At 39.8% G+C, this 19,182-nt stretch overlaps 1 long non-coding RNA gene across 2 annotated transcripts in view; it reads left to right on the top strand.

Moving 5' to 3' along the window:
* Positions 1-19,182, top strand: part of LOC138412412 (uncharacterized) — an 87,755-nt gene that overhangs the window by 21,556 nt on the left and 47,017 nt on the right. Inside the window, exons 3-4 of one of the 2 annotated variants that reach the window (XR_011244804.1) lie at positions 14,884-14,919; positions 14,987-15,596. The exons of the other annotated variant lie outside the window; for it this stretch is intronic. This is a non-coding gene — a long non-coding RNA (uncharacterized lncRNA). Of the gene's footprint in view, positions 1-14,883; positions 14,920-14,986; positions 15,597-19,182 lie in introns of those variants that run through there. 2 annotated transcript variants of the gene reach the window in all.

The raw sequence follows: 19,182 nt of genomic DNA on the forward strand, positions 1-19,182 counted from the left end.
AATCATTATAAATATGCTAACACCATAATTATATAATGATAGTTACTAACTTTTAAAATTCTCATGTGTTCACATCCTGTTTTAGATTGTATGGATTGTTCTCTAGTTCTTAGTGGTGTGTGTACCAGCGATAACTTAATTTAATTTGGATGAAACATGGAAAATTGGTTGGGGCTTTGGTTATTATAACTTTTTTCTCAAATCCATCAAAGGTCTCAGATGTGAAAAAAATGTTAGCTTCATGATAATGCATGAGAAATATGTTGATTGTACATAAACATAAATGTGTATTTGAAATACTTTTTAATTCAATTACAGGCTGTATTATGAAATATTAGCACACATTCTACAGCAATAAAATAAAAAGTACACATACGTCCACAAACAACAAATATATATATATATATATATATATAACACTTATACATGTCTTATACAAGCTCATTTTATAGTGTCATTATCAATGCACTAGTTCAGTGGCTGTTCTAAACCTGCCTGTTTGGAATGGGCTGTTTGCTTGGCCTGTGCCTCAGCCTCCATAAGAATCATTCCTTGACAATAGTGCTCACTAATGTTTATTTGAGGACACAGAAGAAGTGAGTCTGCAGACTGAAGGCACACTGTCCCGCCCCACTGACTGCTACAGAGCGCCGGTCGCCTGTTTATTCACATTTTATCAATATCGAACATATCACATGTCTAAAGTACACCAAAGGTGACACTGCACCTCCCTAGGCCATTAACAATACGCATACCAAGTGGGAAGCTGATAAGATGAACAGTTTACAAGATAGCGGTTCCACATACAGACAGACACACATTTGTGAAATTAGTAGATGATGCTTATAGTTCCTGGCCAGTATCCCTCTTATTATTGTCAACTAACCCAATATTTTATCATTTTGTCAAATGTTGGTGTTTGACATTTCAACAATGTAGTACATATTAAATATAACATTTTCAGAATATGTAATTCTGCCCTTGTACTGTACAGTGTGTATGTTTTGGGAGGGAGCATTACAAAACAGTCTTAACAGTGTATATCCAAATATTTTTAAGTCGAACAGCCATTTTGAAACCATTTTTTATCAAACTGTGTAATTTATCATGCCATGTTAACAGAACCACTGATAAGGTTCACTATTCTTTTTCATTTTGAAACATTATTTTTTCTGCAGTTCCAGTGTCCACTGGAATAATTTTGTTTCATAGCTACGTCTCCTTTATAGTTTTGAGGTGAGTTTACAATTGAATATTTACATTTGAGGCTGTGCTTTGAAAGGATTTAGTTACTGATCTGTTACACACACCCACTTATTAATCTTATTCATCTTATACATTTTCACACCACAGTCAATGGCAGCAGAACACCTAATGTTTGGAGTGTGACACCTTTACACCTGTGGAGTGTGTGTAGCAACTCGAAGTTTATGTCACAAGATTAATAGAGAAAAGCGAAGAAAAGACAAAGTCAGGCTACACAAATCAGCCAAGAGGGTTTTCATGTTGGTGTGTCAGCAGGGTTAACTAACAACTACTGAATGGATTTCCACAATACTTGGAAGAGGGTTGGGACAGGGTCCAGATAAGAACAATAAAGATTTTGCAGTGGATCCAGAAAAAAGGAGTGGACCTTTATCTTGATGAAAAAATAGGCTGACATCTGTGAGTGTGTACAGTTTGGTGCATCTCGGTTGAATTTAAGGGGGACTGTTTTGCGGAGCTATGCACTCTACAGACTGACATTCTAGTTGTATTTTAATGTTTGAATTCTTTTCTAATCTTGCTTCTTCGGGCCTCAAACAGTATCTATAAATGAAGTATAAATAAACTCAGACATCTGAAACTCGACAAAGGGCAACGACCTGTCAGTTCACTAAAGTACAATATGTTGAATGTAAGAAATCTATCGTATGATGTGCTTCTCTCTGTAATGTTGCAGAGGAAAACATCTGTACCTTGCTCAGTCTCCTACTGCAGATAATGGATGATCTCTAAAATAACAAGAAGCTGCATCGGTCAAACAAATGCACTTGAGTTACTTTCAATATTTGTCAAACCCTTCTGAAAGGTAGTGCAGGATAGGTATACAAATGTTAATACAATACTTTAAACATTTATTTAAGTGCAGTTTTGGAAAGAATAAAATATAAAATTGTGTTGAATTGTATAACTTATGATGTCTGATGCAGAACGTTAAAGGGTTAAGGATAACAGATAAACAATGGTTCATCCGTGGTGGGTGGAAGAACCTTACAGTAAAGCTTTGTTATCACTGGCTTTAGTGTATTGTATTGTGTACTGCATTGCCATGCATTTTTAAATGTACACATATACCCATCTTGCCAGTGTTTATGAAGTGCAGAAAGATTGCTTAGAGCATTTTGTGGAGTTTGGACCCTCCAAAGCTTACAGTACTAACCAGTCCGAGGAGAGAAACCATGTCTTTCTCACTGAGATTGAGAGTAAAAGTCAAACACTTATCACAGGAGGAAATATCAAAGATCCATTTTTTAAAGGGGCTGCCTGGAGAGAGAGTTTCTCAGATTATAGAAAACTGGACATGGAGGATCCTGCCTCCCTGCTCCGCCAGCGAAGCTGAAGACTCCCACCTTACTGCTGAGACGTTGCTTCTCCTCTGCCTCTGTGGCAGCAGAGCTTCTGGGCTGTGTGTTCTGGCAGCTGAGCTATCCTGCAGCTCAAAGACTCATCATGTACTGTCCACCCTACATAACACATTTAGTTGCTATAAATTACTATTAGAGATTTAGCTTCTTTGATGGAATGATAATGTTATGTTTGTTTATCTTACATCTTAACTTACTAAGGTAGGTTTAGTTAACGTGTAGCTCCCAGTCTCCCCTTTTACCACAGTGCCCATGGGCAAGATACTGAACCTCAACCCTGACGGAGGTGGATGATGTGTAATAGAGAAAGTGTTGCACATTGATGCACTATATGAATGTGTGTGTGACTGGGTAAATAGCCAAACTGTACTATAAAGAACTTTGAGTGATCTAGACTATAAAACTGCTCTATAAACAGAGACCATTTACTGTAACATTTACTGTTCAGGAGCAGAGGTCACTCAGAGACGGACAACAGTGCGGGTTGCATCCAGCACCTGTGGAAACTCATACATCAATTGCATGAATTTTACACAATCTCATAGAATAGAATACAATGCCATTCTATGAAATGGTGTTAAATTCATGTGATGCGTCTGAGCCAATCAAATCTGAGAATACTACTGAGCATTTGCACAGAGGTCAGTAGACAGACCAGAGAAGGGACAGTGATAAGTGAGTCATCTCACAAAACAGTTTAACCAAAGTGACACTTAATTTACACCTTTTATTCATTTTTTTAAAACACCTGAAAAAAAACTTTTTGTATTTCATATTTGACTTGACATGAGAAAAGAACATTTATTTTGTAAGTACTTATCTATTATCCCTCCAGTTAAATGTGAAATCTGACAATCACTTATTATTATTATTATTATTATTATTATGTTCTAGACCTTTCAACATTTTCTCTATCCCTGAATTAAATGTTTTTCTCTATCCAATACTGGTTCAGTTGGTTCTCTTTAAGTTTGTGGTTACTGCAGAGATTAAAACGTCATTGGGTATTTCATAACGCTATCAACAGCAGCGTGGGCTTATTTCAGTTCTCATATCAAAGGCCAAACCCGAAAAGCGATGAGGATCTCACAGAAGTTTAAACCGGCTCTTGAAGCAAAATCAGGAGGTCACTGGCAGTGTTGCCGCAGAATTTAGCAATTTGTTATTAGCAGCAGTGAAATGCAAATGGACAGGCGTAAACAACCTCGATTGTGCAGTTTACATCCTCCATTGTGTGACAGCTCTCCAGACAACTCAAAGGAATTCATAATTCCTTAACGTATTCTCGACCCTAACATCTTCTGAGAAATCAAATAAGTAGGAGGGGATTCATGTTTGTCAGTGTCATAGTATAATCGGTAAAGGGTTTAGAGTATTGATTTGGTGGCAAAATTAGATTTTCCATTTTTACCAAATGAAAACCAGCTCAAATTAAATCTCCCTGCGTCTGTCTGTGTCTGCCTCACACTTTTTCTGTGGGTTTTCTATCTCCACTCACTGTCTGTGTGGACTTCAGAAAAAAGTTAAGTTGAAACGAAATAGAGAGACAGTGCTGATATTCAGAGACGCACTCGCACACACTCACGCACACACACACACACACACACACACACACACACACACACACACACACACATACACATACACACATACACACACCCACACCCTTTTGCATGCATACACCATTTTCAGCCTTCAGCAGGGCTGTAGGTGATGAATGACACTCCAGTTGGTGATCAAAGCAGGTGAGTGAAGCCAGGTAGCAGAGCAGTGGTTCCCTCTACTCTTACACTGCAACACAATGCCGCTCCTGTAGCACTGGCTCCAGCTCAGCTGCTCCAGGTGCAGCATAGCCTCGTCTTCCTCGTCTTCCTTGTCTTCCTCGTCTTCCTCGTCTTCCTCGTCTTCCTCTTCTTCCTCTGTTATTTATCCTAGCATTGTTCACTCAAGCACGGCACAAACTCTGCACATTCTTATTACCAGCGTTGCCTCCTCTTCACTGTTTTGCTTAATAAGTAGACAGTGCAAAGAGAATACATTCATGTTTTCAATTCATGCAGGTGGAGGTGGAATTGGAAATTACTCTTTATTGTGTTGTTTTTGTAGGAGGCTTTTTGTGGCCCTGAGCTCCTGATTCTCATCCATTGTAATTTCCTTGGGCTGAGAGGGGGGTCATGACTATAGGAGCTGAGGCGAGCTACTTACACGCCTGTACCAGAGCTCAATATTTCAAGCTCTGAACAGCCGTCCTCTCCTCCCCTGTGGTCTCAGAGTGGCGGTCACACACCCAGGATCCCTGCAACACAGCCGCTGTGCCTTTATTACTTGCGGCGTACACACATGCTCGCACATGCATGCCTGTGTACACGCATGCCTGTGCACCCACACGCTCACACTTAACACAAAAAGCACCCACAGAGAGGTAGCTATGAAAGTTCCCCAACATGCATCGATCCAGTGTCTACCAGGTTTTTCCCTCTGAGTTTGAATTATTGTGAAATAAATCTAGTTATTGTTCAGCAATCTAGCCCCACATTCCACCACCACGATTTCCAACTCATTTCAAAACTAGGTGATGAGCCATGAACACTGGTCAACCTCAACTAACGCTTGTAGAATGTTGTACTTTTTACCAATTGACATGTTTCACCTACAAACAAACATTTGGACGTGCATTTGTAAGGACAGGGGGGGCAACTTTAATCTTACACAATAATCATGTCATGCATTGTAGTATATATATATAACTGAAAGATCATGGTAATTCCACTATGAATTCAGTGGCCCTGAGATCTCAATGAGTGTATTTGCAGCTCATATCTGTGTTGGACTTTATTGTCACCTGCGCTTATGTTTTCATCTGTTTATCAGATAATGATATTATAAAAAACTACAGGACAGATTTCTATGTAACTTGGTGAAAGGATGTGGTATCAGACAGGGAAGAATCAAATAAGGTTTGGCACAGAGCCAGATCAGGGGGCGGTTCTAGGATTTTCACTTTAAAAATGTGAGATACAGTGTTTATTAAACATTTTTGTTGATTTCTTAAAATAGAATTCATGGATCTGAATGAAAACACAGGCATACTTAGCTGGATTTAGTGAATTTAAATGTGGTTTCATAAGGGACTGTTAGACACTGACGGAGGTCCTGTATGCACTTCACTGTGTTCTATGCTTTTGCAATTGTGCATGTATTGGTATGAATTTGCTTGTGTGTTTTTTGACTGCATGTGTTTCCTGAAGCTGCAGTGTGTTGAGCTCTCAGGGCCAAAGTATTTAAGCAGCATAAAGAAACTATGATGTAAACAATAGCGTGCAGCAACTCTGTTTCTTAGAGTTAAGCAGGCAAACAGCTGCACACACAACAAAGCAGCAGCTCTAACTGGACTGTTATGTTTGCCTGTCCCCACTGTACTCTCACACTATAAAGCAATTCATTTTGCAAGCATTATGTTTCTGTGCATTGTCCAGCTAGTTATTAATATATCAGTGAATAGCACAATATCACAGTCGACTGCAACAACTGGCTTTCCTCACGTTTGCTTGGCTTTTACTTGGTTGAGTTGGCTCAGAAATAAAAAGCTGCTGGAATCAAAACAACCACGACTGCTTGTCTCTGGATTGTCCCTCCTGTGCGTCAGCAACGTTTTGCATAAAGTTAAATGTTTCTGAACCTCTCCATGGTGAATCATTTGAAGGCTTCTGGGATGCCTCAGTATTGTTCTGAGGCTCCTCTCCAAATATATGACAGAGGAATCCTGTAAAATGAAGTAAAAAGAGTCTTGTGCTGTAAATTTCTTCACAGTATATTGAGCTTTTAGCCCATGATTCTGATCAAGCACTTTATCCATGTGTGTCCTGGAACAAAACCTATAGATTGGAAGCTGAGGGTGGAAAACAGATCTTCCCTCAACAAATGTCAGACTGCACCATATGCTCCACATGACCTCGTGAAACATTATAATAAAATATGTTTTTTGGCAAATACGCCTTGTTAATATTATTTAACATCAGCTTCTAACTCTACTTCCAACACACACTGGCCTGAGCTCCTCCCTGTCAAGGGCAAATATTACAGCCATAAGTGATTTTATTTACGAGGGTGTGTGCCCATCTAGCCATCAAGAAATACCAGATTTAGATGAATGTCACTGAGCCAAGAGCGGAGGTGAACAATATAACACTCCATCTTTAGCAGTTTTTGGGAGAAATTCTCTCTGAGGGAGCATCTGAAATTCTTCTGAGAAATGTTTTCTTATTGAGTACTGGCCAAAAGGGCAAACAGGGAAGTTTTCTGTTGTTGGTGCAGCAGCAGACAGATCTGTGCCCTTTCTGATTCAGTACATGATAAAAAAGAAAGGAAATTTGAATGTCTGTTCTGTAAAGTAAGTCATTGTTAAAATGTACAATATCCACTTGAGGAACACCATTTTTCCCAGATGTTATTTAAATATATTTTTTTTAAATTAAGGCAAAGAACACACACACACACATATTGTGGAACAAAATTATTTTTTTGTTATTTTACTCTCCCAGCAGCCGGACACACTTGTGACATTCTCTCTACAATGGGAATTAAACATTGTTTGGAAAGCTCATTCCAGCCACTGTTGCAGGAGTTCACACAAATGTGTTGCACTAGCAGTTTGCTTTGCTTCCACCCTCTGTCCTGTTCATCCCAAACCAACTCGAGGGGGTTTATGTTTGGAGACTGAGCTTCTCCTCCATCATTTACAGCCACTGTCTGGCTCTGTTCCCACAAGATTTGCCTCATTATGTTGTAGGATGAAGTCCTGACCAACCTGTTCATCTTCCTGAGTTACTTTTTCTCACGCATTACGACTTCCTGCAGTACTGTATTGATAATGCATCAAAGGCTGTAATAACACATTGTTCCATCACTGGATTTGAACAGAGGGTTGTGGCACCTGTAGGAGTTGTTTGCATTCCCTTTAAGGCTTAATCTACTTCTACTGCAGCAGAGAGATGGAAGTTAACACATTTTCTCATACCCAAATAAAGTTCTGTTTTCTATTCTTTTTTTGTAACATATTTTTCCTGCTTTGTTATAAGTTCCTTTTACAATTTATCATGATGCCTTTTACTTATTTTAAGTGAATTGTCTTTTTGTTGAAATGTGCTCTACAGTGAGTTGCTTTGCATTATGTTTGTACCATTTAAGGTTACGAGTATGCCTGTTCTAAACCTTCATATTTGTAATGGTCTTTTTTTTTTGACCTGTGGTGGTGCTGGTTGCATTTTTCTTTCTCAAACTGTAAAAGTGACCTGTAGTGATTGAAGCACAGTAAGTAAAGATTGGCTGCTGGACTCAGTCCACAAAACCCTGGGGCTGCACCACTGCTGCAAAAAGAGCTGTTCACCTGTTTCCTCAAAGTTCAGTGAAGCACCACTCACTGCAAACAAAGCACTGTTGTTGTCATCGACAACGTCACAAAGTTTATTATATGGAATGTTTTGCATATTCAAATCGCACATATATATCTGGAAAAATTTGATATAAATACTGGACTTGAGCTTTCAACTAAAACTGGAAACATGGGTGTTATAAAACGTATGACCAGTGGGCTCCTGCATGTGTAATATTTTTTTAATTGGTTCATAAAACATTGCTCCAGGATACAAACTGATACCTCTAAGAATCCTCTGAACACACACACACACTCGTTTATCAATATGAATGTAATTAAAAGGACTATTCAGGATAATTCTAAGTTAAATATTTTTGTCTCACTCTTTTAGCATGGGAAGCATCATAAAGCTTCAACTTCTGATTTTTACTGTCTGACCAAATTCTTACACACGTGGTGAATTTAAATGCCAGGAGGAAAAAACACTACATATTACTAAAGGGATCATCATTTCTTCTCCATACATGTGCTCACCCAGAGAGTGTAGGATGCTGGTGGGCGTAATGTTTCATACTCGCAGTCGGATGCTTCTATCTGCGGAGGAGAATCTTTTGTCAGCTGGTTTAGTCATCTCAACAGAGAGCATTAATCACAGGGAATCAAGGAGTCATGTAAACACCTTAACCTCAACAAATCGCCGGCCTTCCAGATATTGGCTGTTTTTGCCAAATTACATTTATCATGTTACTAGTAGCACTTGAATGTTCTCAGTGAGAGACCATTAAAGAATCAGGGCAAAAATACTCACACATTTTTCTCATTTTAAACAAAATCTATGTGAGAGAAAAGACCAAAACAAGCATTGAACTAATCCCATTAACTTTCATAACAGAGTAAACCTGTTATTACTCTGTGCCTTTGAGCATTGTTGTTCAAAACGACTTAAACATATCAGTAAGACACTCCGTTTAACTTTGGCCACTAGTTTATTTTGCATCAATCCCACATACACCACACCACACTGAATAATCCCTAGAATGCCAAATGTGTATTAATCTGCTGAGAGAAATATTCCCCAATAAATGTTTTTACTTGTATTATAATAATTTGGGAAAATCTTGGGAAAATCTTGAAAAAATTTAGATTAGGAAGCTGAACACTTCACCCTGTATACCAAGATAAAGAACTATTTCTTTAAATGGGATGTTGACTTTTGTTTGTGATGAGCTGATGTAAATATGTTTCAGGTATAATTTGGGGATAATTTGGGAATATTACAGCAAATGCTGTTTGTCCAAGACAGCTAGGCTAACAGAGAAATGAGGTATAAATGTATGGAGCAGATGCAGGCAGCTGGACGGTAAAAGGATTAAGGAATTGGAGAAGAAAACAGTATCTGTTAGACCACCAGAGACTCAGGAAAAGACTGTTCTGCATGCAACAATGTTGGTGTGCACTGAAACAAACCATATTTTGTGTAGTGAGTCAAATTACTCTCGTCTATAATGTAACAGGCTGAGTCAGTCCCACAGGTGAGTTCTGACTTGGCAGAGCTGGACTAAGTTAATGGACTAGTGCCTGCTCTGATCTGCGGTGCTTTGGTGAAGCAGGAGAGAGCCTCTCCTTAAATGCAGGGGAGATTAGCTCAGAGTGCAGGTGATAGGCTCACTGTCCGAGGCAGGATTCCTCACTGCTAATACCAGTTATCCACTGCCTCATGCAGACCCTCATATGCACACATCCACATCTGCACATTCGCGTTCAAGTGCACACACTCAACTACTGCATCACCTTGATTTGACTGTTTTTCTCTTTCGGCATGGATGGCTCAGTGTGTGTGACCCAGTATTTCCACCTGAGGCCTCCTTAATCCCTGAGGTTTCTCAAAAAATGCATCAGCCCTCTTCAATGGTGAGAAAAGGATCTCTGAACAATTACCTCAAAGTCCTCCTCTATCTCCTGGGGTAAGCCTCTATTTACATTTGTCCAAGAGGCAAGAGCTCTGATACTGCCAAGCACTGTTTATACCAGCTTCTAAGAGCCGCTCCTGCAGCTTCTGTCTGCCTTTTCCTCTACCACTACAAAATGCTCAGGTGTCTCACTATATTTCTTTAATGTCCAGATGAATCACAATGCATATTTACCATTTACGCAAAAAGACAGTGGGTCATAGTTATTATCATAAGCTTTAACCCTCCTTGTTACCTTATCGCCATCAGAAGTGTGCAGAGCAGAAGAAATTTCCTGGAATAAGCCTCAAAGAGGGAAGAAGTGACCGGAGAAATGAAAGATGAGCCACTCTGACAGAGTAATTGTGCAGTGGAAAGTATCAGTAACCTAATTAACACTGTACTGTAGCCTTTGCCGCATTCAGATCCTGCTCTGATATGTTTCGTGATGCGTTCTGACACTGTAGTTAGGGGAATCATTTCCTTGTGCATGGTAGTATGAACAATGTAATTGCACTTTAGGGTTTAGAGTTATTGCATTATGCAAATGACTTCAGAGGCATGTGGAGGATAACTTAATGATGTCCCTAACCAGTTGTGCTTAACATGACAGAAAGGCATTTTTCAGGTTTTGTTGATAAGCAATATTATGTTTGTCAGAAGCACTGCAAAGAGGGAAAATACTCGAAAACCCTGGAAACATATTTTCTTCTTCCTCTGACGAGTAGGGTCCAACCCCGGTCGAGGCAGATGATGGCACATTGAGCCTGGTTCTCCCTGTTAACAAGGGATTTTTCCTCTCCACAGTCGCCAAAGTGCAGCTCATTGTGGGAACTGTTGGGTTTCACTATATTAAATGAGATTTTAAGGTCTTGACCTTCTATGTGAAGTGCCTTGAGATAGTATATTATGATTTGATGCTATACAAATAAAACTGAATTGAACATTAACAAACAGCTATCTGCTGCAGTAACTGCAGCTCCTCCCGCTTGTTTTAAACTGATGGGACTTATCCAGGAAAAGCTGATGTCACATACCTGCACCAATCAGCGCTAAGTTAAGATTTCAATTATTTTCACCCATTCATTATGTATGGAAGAATGGGTATCCTCCCCAAAACCCAGGCTGAAGCCAATCCCAGTTTACATTAGGCAAGAGGCAGACACACTCTGGACAGGTCACCAGTGCACCACAGGGCCAACATACAACTCACATTCACACCTACTGACCTACTGACAATTCAGAGTCTCCCATCAACCCCAATCTGCATGTCTTTGATATTTGGTAGGAAGTAGGAGTCCCCGAAAACAACCCATGCAAACACAGGGAAAACACACAAACTCCAAACAGAGAGGACTCCGGTCAAATCAGGATTTTAACCAACATCCTTCTTGTGACAGGGCTAATCACTACACCACTCTACCACCTTAATGAAGTATGTAACTCTTAAATTGCAAATATGCAAATATAGAGGTTTTTGGATGATTGAACCATTAAAAAAAAAAAAGGTTTTGTTCATTGATTGTTCATGTGTCAATACTGTGTGGGATAGTTCTGAGGACTCACATATTCATTTTTACATGTGCCTTCATCTGCTTTTTTCAGATGTTCCCTTGGTAATTGAACAGGTTCAAAGGAGTCACGGGTAAAGTCAGATAGAATTTCTTATATCCTGAGAAGGTGACAATGTATGTATCTTTAAAATCTACATCATCCCTATTTCATTATCCTGATATTGGTGAACAGGACAAGTGGACTGTGCTCTGAAGTCTAATAGAGGTTAGGCTGATGAACTTTGGCATTTCAGACACACAGAAGAAGAGCACTGTAAGCCTTCCCACTAATCTTGGTCCTTGGGTATTACAGCTGCTCCATGGCGGACACTCAGATTAAATTTGCATCAAAATCTTTCTGATCAGAGCAGCTGCTCTCAGCAATGGTCAATTCAAGGTTTTGTGTGTCTGCTGGGGTCCTTATGCTGGCTGGCAGATGTTCATTAGCCGGCTAGCCTTTCATCTCGCTATGGAGAACAATAGTCTGGCACTCTGTCCTGCTCTTTCATGAGCTAATAAGGCATCATATCTGACCTCAAACCAGGCAATAATCCATTTGGCGCCAAGCACCTGGGATTGAACTGAAGTTCAGCAAGTTCCATTGCCAAGAACATAACCAACTTCTGTGGACAGACAAGGTTTCTGTTTGTTTTCCTGAACGAGCTCAATGTGTCTCACTCACAGTCTCATTTGTGCTCAACCTGCCTCTTTTTCTTCACCTGTCTTTGCAGTGTAGCCGGCTGTTTTGCAAAAGGACCTGTGTTATTAACAAAACTCGATATGTAGATGTATTTGTGAAACAAACCAAAATTTCACCAACACCTGTAAAGCTTAGTAATTATCTTATTCATTTTAAATAAACAACAAAATCTGCCCTCACTTCTAAAACATCATAATTATCAAAAATAAATGTCTGTCTGTGACCAGTATCTTAATGTTTACTGCACATGATGGGTGGTTCTGTAAATATAGCCTTCCTATGTGCACAGTAGTGTTATGCATCTTGAAGCAGTATTCTCAACACACACAAGCATTTTTTCCATCAGTTCACTTTCTCATTTAATAAAATCCATTGGGAGCTGATGGCTTACCCATGCAGCTGAGCTTGTTTTGTTTCCATCGTAAATCAACAACAGCATATGTCAGACACAACTAGCAGTGACTCCACTTTATACACTCTCACACACACACGCCTCACTGTCCGGTTTTATTTGCAAAGCGCAGCCTCAGGAGCAGCCTGGTCGGCCGGGCTGAGTTAACTCCAGGGTTGCAGGGCAACTGCGGTCCTCAGCCTGTCACCAGCAGGGACACATTATGTGACAATGATATGCGATGTGAAGCATTGACATGTCATCTTTGACTCGAGCATGAGATGTCTTGGCATGAATGCCTCAGTTTGTGCCACAGCTGCCTTCGTCCTCCGGAGGGGAAGAGTAGCCTTTAGGTGCCAATGATTTGTTTACTGTAGTCACCCCCTAGGATTCACCCTATCTATCTTATACATATGCATGTCCACCGCACCACTACCACACACTGAGTGTCTGAGAGGACCTGGTATTCTAAGCTAACATTGAGAGTGACCCCTAAAGCTAACCCTAAAAAGCAGGCCTCTTTTCAAAGTTGAAATGTCCTTGCTTTATCATTGATGTGTTTGAGTTCTGAATATAACACTTAAAATGACAAATACCAAATAAAATCTTTTCTATTTTTGTACCCTTTGTATTACTGTTGTTTTAAAAGATAAAAAAAAAATCAAAAGGTCTTATCTAAATGCTTCAGTGTTAAATCAGTTTGAACTATTTTTGTTGAAATATAAACCAAAGTGAATTTCTGTAACAAGACCCATTTAACCTCTATGTTTTAAAGCGGACCTTACCCTTCCAACCATCAGCAAAAGCCGCAGTCAGGGTTCATTTTTCGGTCAACATGTGACTTTCATCACATCATGGCTCCTAGAATGTTAAACCAAAGTGCCTTGAGCTGCGCTGCTCATGCAGGCAGTGTGGCCACTCTAACCTGATAACATGGATGCCGGAATAAAAAGCAAGCCGTTCCCGCAGCTCACATGCACTGTTTATGCTGCCAGTGTGTCCTGGGCTCTTGGCTTGGGAGAAGCGCTAGCTTTTTTTTCAGAAAATGCATGTTGTGCCTTAAAAGTGATACTGTCTATAATTTATAAACATGTATAACTAGTATAATTTTTTTTTTTTACTAAATTCATCAATTAATTCCAGATTAATATTTCACTTGCAACCACATACCTGCTAAAGTAAACACATTCCCATCATTCAAAGCTGCAGTTTATGTTAAATGTTAAAAAGCGATTAGCATGCCAAAATACCTGGGATGCTAAAAATGACAAATATCATTATCATCACTGTGAGCAATTTCCAAAGCAGAAATTAACATTTGAGTCAATGCACCACTGTACCTAAGTATAGGCCCACAAAGCCACTAGCATGAATTTCACCATTCTTGGAGTGTGTGCACACAAAACTACAAACTGTTGCAGAAAGGGTTGAAAGGGTTTACACACATGTAATCACAAGGCTCTGTGCTCTCAAACAGTGCGCAGTTTGTCGAGGTTTGATATGATCAAAATGTAGCGTCTCATGCAATGTGTTTATGTTTTGTATAAACAATACTTAAAATCACATCTTTGATCGCGGCATGAGATAAATATTTCAAACACTGAGGATCAATAGCAACTCTGCCCACATTCCATTTGATTAGATTTCACAGCAGAAGCTTTTTTCAGCTACAAGCTGAGGCTGTGTGATGTACATAGAACATACAGCACTGAGCTTGCTATATCAGGTATGTGCATTTCATCTGGTTATTTACAGAATGTTGACCTGTTTAACTGGAATGTGCCTGTACCAGTGGGGGACCCTGAGGGCCTTCAAGACCTTCAGAGAAGGCGGAACATATCAGATGTTTAATGTATTATTTGATCTCTTTCATTTGATTGTTATTTTCTTCTATTTCAATAATTTTCTTCAAATTTTAGTTTCATTTCTATCATATTTGTTTTGAAATTGAAAGGGCTATTGTCTGAAACCATGAAACAATTATATTTTGATTTATAGAGGATGGAACCAAAATTCATTGCCTTAGGCCTTACCAAAGGCTCATGGCCAGAGCGGGCCAGAGCTATCTCACAGGGTTTACCTTTTTTTCTGTCCAGGGGTTTAAGCTACCTGAGCAGATAAGAGACTCTTCAGTCAGTCAGCCAGCACAGATGGCAAAGTGACAGGGCAGCGCATGGCAAGGAAGGGAGAAAATGTTTACTTGCAGAGCGTTAATTGATTAATACTAAAACAATGTCTTGAATTTATAAAATTCTATTTTATGTTTAACACACTATAATTTTATGGCAGGTTGCCTCTAATCCTTGGAAGATGTAAAGCTAGCTGGTGAGTTACTGTCCAGGGATGGGATTTTTTTGTTGAAATATTAATGTTGAAATCAGTTTTCATGTAGAAAGAAATGGAGAAGAAGAAGCTTCCTGACAGTCTGCAATGGACTTCACAGGACAACATTTACAACATGGAATACTTTTATGAAAAACCCCTTGAAGAGTGGACCCTCATGAACTAAAGGAACATAAATAATTGAGGGAGGGACAGACAGCTTCAACACTCCTTCAGAGGGAGGGAGTCATTACCGTTAGGCGTTCTTGTTGTTTACAATGCTGTATGAATTATACTTTCGTGATCAGTTTCAGTAATGTTATGGCTCCGATGTTAATACTGACAAGAGTTTATGCATTTATACCTTAAATAAGCTTGAATTTTTAAGCCCACAACTATTTCTTGGCCGAGATGCATGCGAGTAGTTGCAGGGAAATGGATGTGTAAATGTTGTTTTGGTTTGAGTTCTTTAACTTCTATTGCACCTCTGTTTGTCTTGGGAGAGGGATCCCTTACTCGCAACTCTCTCTGAGATTTCTGTATTGTTATATTTTTCCTGTTAAAGGGTTTTCTTTTTTCCCTTTTTAACTGAGGCTTAAGAATAGAGGATGTCACCCCATGTTAATCTATGAGGTTAATTGTGTTTGTTATGTGAATATGGGCTATACAAATAAAATTGAATTGATTATGTGAGTGAGAAGCGTTTACATAGGGTGAGGAGTTTTAAGGCCAAGTTAAGGCCGAGCTGTAACGCTCACTGCTCACAGCTGCCAGGTACAAAAATATTATAGCTTATGCAGATGTAGATAATCACACCAGTTTAATCTCTTGTCCACAGCATGTCTATCCCGGGCTGTTTTATTGGAAAAAATTATATTGTCATAATGTCAGCTGAGGAAATTAATTTCAAGAGTAGCAAGGTGATTGCCCCCCCTTACACTGAGCGGGGCTCTGTCAAACCCCTTAGAAAAAAAAACAACCATGTCCCTTTCTAAAGTTATCGGGTATTTCACATCTCTGACACTTGTCAACATGCTTTTATATGCTGTGCATGCTTATAAAACAATTTTCTTTTTTTACTGCATTTCAATGAAAGACCAGCGTGATAGTTTTTAAATGGCAATGTCTCCAAGCCACATGTGTGCAGCCTGAGGTGAATGCAGAGTGTGATCGAAAGGCTGTGATTGCTCTTAAGAGGACTGAAGGGTGTACTATTGCAAATCCATACAGAGCCATGAGCTGATTGATTCCAGATATTACAAAGGCGAACACTGGGGTCAGATTTAATAGATTTTTCAGAGACAGTTTGCTGAACAAAATTTAAACTGCACAGCCTAGCAGCTGTGATGAGGATTGGGGAAGAAAAGAGAGAGTAATTGCTTGATCAAGGCAGGTATAAAACAACAATTTCTGCCTTCTGCCATCTTGAGTTTCTGTAAATGCCTGAATAGATTTATCAATGTCGTTTCTTTGAAGAAAACCAACCATTGAGATTTTTCTCAATATTAATATTTAAAGATTTTCTAAAAGGTTGGACTTAATAGAAAACAAATACATTGTCTGTTCTCATATTTCCTATTGAAAGCAAAGGTAGTCTTAAATGATAGAAGTAACACAGCTGCAAAGACGCTGAAACCAAATGTGTTGTGTTGCTTTAGAGGGGCCTGATGTGAATCATAATGTCTGTGCCCATTCTATATTTAAATTCATATATTTGAAGCCTTTGCTGCATGCCCCTCTGCAACATCTCTTTGACAGACACCTGAAAAAGCTGTATCTGTGAGCGGGCATCCATGGGAATAAGGTTTGAAGCGATTACATGTGATAGCAATCTTCAATGGGACCTTGAATGACAGCTATGCATCTGTTTGGAGACAAATGCAAAACAAAATGCTGCCACTCAACTACAGCTTCCACACTTTTCCCCTGTCTATAAGTATCAACACAGAAATTGCACCTAGAAAACAGTGGAGCAGAAAGACATCCCAGAATGCCCAGGCTGTCGCTCAGTGCCCAGTAGGTAAAGTGTAAAGTAACAAACATCACACTGTCACAGAACCACTTCTGACTGTGGCTGTGATACTTTGTGAAATCTGTCTGATCCCATGCAAAATAAAGATACACAGAGGTGATCGAGAAATTATGAAATGTCAGACGTAACTATCAAATGAGTTTGACACGTGCGTTCCACAGGCATTCACGGCTTAAACACTCCTTTCATGTCAAGCTTTGTTGTGCTTTGGTGCTTTTGTCCCTAACATTGTGCTGCACTAAGTGGGGACACAATTGCCTTAGTGTGTTGTCCTTTCCGCCCACCCTTCAAGGAAAAAAACCCACTATGGTTGACACGTCTTTGATACTGTCATTTATTTTGTCTCTGGACGACACATTTCAAAGAGGGCCAAGATGGTGCCATTGCCAAATGTGTCCCAAATAAATGATATGCCAGCCAGAATGGGAGCTCCTTGGAGAGTGTCCTAGCCAAAGGCAGTAAATCAATGGGCCTGTGCCAGCATCCCAACAGCCTCTGTACAGGATCACACAGTAGGGACACCGACGGCCTCAGTTGACTTGGCAGCTCAAAAGGCCTCTGACCGTGAGCCAGGAGGCTCCTCAGGGAACTAGAAGCACCTCTCGGGCCACTAAGTGAGAGAAGATAGAAACTAAGCTGGGGAAGAATTACAATGAGGTCTGCAAGTGGCACACAGTGAAAGGAGAGAGGTGGGGAGTGAGAGAGCTTTAACAAATGCAAATGTATTGTTGTTGATACTTATATCAAAGCACACTTTCAAATAAAAGATCCTCCTGACACTCCGGAGATGAAGTGTTATGGAAATAATCTCTTCGGAAGAATAACAATCGACCATAGTAGAAGATCTACATTTATACCTCTACTTCCTATTGACAGGTCGATAGAAGGAAACATCCTTGAGATGTTTCTTTGTGTGTGAGATTGGACATAATAAGCATCTGTTAAGTCACAGAAAACAAAGACAGCAGATAAACCCATTCATGTTCATCTGTGGTACCCGATATCCTCTAGCTTCCATATCTCCCAGTCCTCAACATCAATTAATGTGTGTAGTGCTTAAAACTAAGCTCTATCATTTAAATGAATCTAAAGCCCCTCGGCAGAACGTGGGAAGCCCCATATCAACTCACCAGCTGCCACCTTTAAAGTCCCTGACCGTTTGAGTCTGGCTCTGGTGGCCAGTAGGGATATCGGTGCCGTGCTGTCTGCTTGTTCGCCTCTTCCCATTGGCCGCTAGCCAGACTTTAGCAAAGGCATTATTGGGAGAAGTCATAACCCACCGGCAGCTATGTTGCTGAGGTGAGGCGGCCATTTTGAAGAGTTTACACTCTGAGTCATGTTTGCATACATCAACATCCATCGAGGCACTGTGTTACATCACAGGCACACCTGCATCAACAGCAGTAACCTGCAGCTACTTTAGTCATTCCCTGATGCTAATGCATTCTCTCATTAACATTATTCAGAAGCTTTTTCCCCTTGTCAAACAAAGGCAAATATTTAGAACTAACAAATAACACATGATTGCTCAGGTGAGGAAAGAAAAATAGGGCTGCATATTTAAGCAGTAACAATGCATGGTGAAGAGTAATCGGGATCTCTTTTTCTCAATTTCTAATTTTCTCTCACACAAATCACCATGTGAGGAACCTAACCATGCAGATGTGTTTTTATTTTTATCCGTCTCTGGTTTTTCTGCTTCCACACCAATATGGTGATGACAATTGGGATTTTGTTGTTTGCAGATATTAGATGGTACTGGGGGAAAACAATCCTTAACTGTGAGGATCATTAAGTCATGTTTAATGTAATTTCTATTAATTAAATCTGTCTTGTTGACAACAGCTGAGTTCATGCAGAGGAGTCTGGGAATTGTAGGTTACAAGCTAAAGAGAGACAGTTTTTTGTCAGCAGTGGTATTGAAGAGTACATAGCACAATGTCTGTCTTACAAACTGGGGTCACATTGTTTGGAAGACATGAGCATTAACATTAGCATTGACAAAGAGGATGATCTTGAAGACATCCTCTAGTTGCACGATGGGAAATGCAGGATGCAGTGTTTTAGGGGGTTTGACCCAAAACAGAGAACCTGTCTCAGAACATGCCGATTCAATGCTGACATTAAAAAGCTATGTCTTGTGAGTCTCACAGCTTTATGGAAGTGCAAAACTAAATATCTGCAGTACCCTTTACATGTTTCCTTAAAGTTAAGTGAAATTAAATGATTTGTCA

Source organism: Paralichthys olivaceus, chromosome 1 (genome assembly GCF_024713975.1).
Source record: "Paralichthys olivaceus isolate ysfri-2021 chromosome 1, ASM2471397v2, whole genome shotgun sequence".
In the NCBI taxonomy this organism is placed as follows: Eukaryota; Metazoa; Chordata; class Actinopteri; order Pleuronectiformes; family Paralichthyidae; genus Paralichthys; species Paralichthys olivaceus.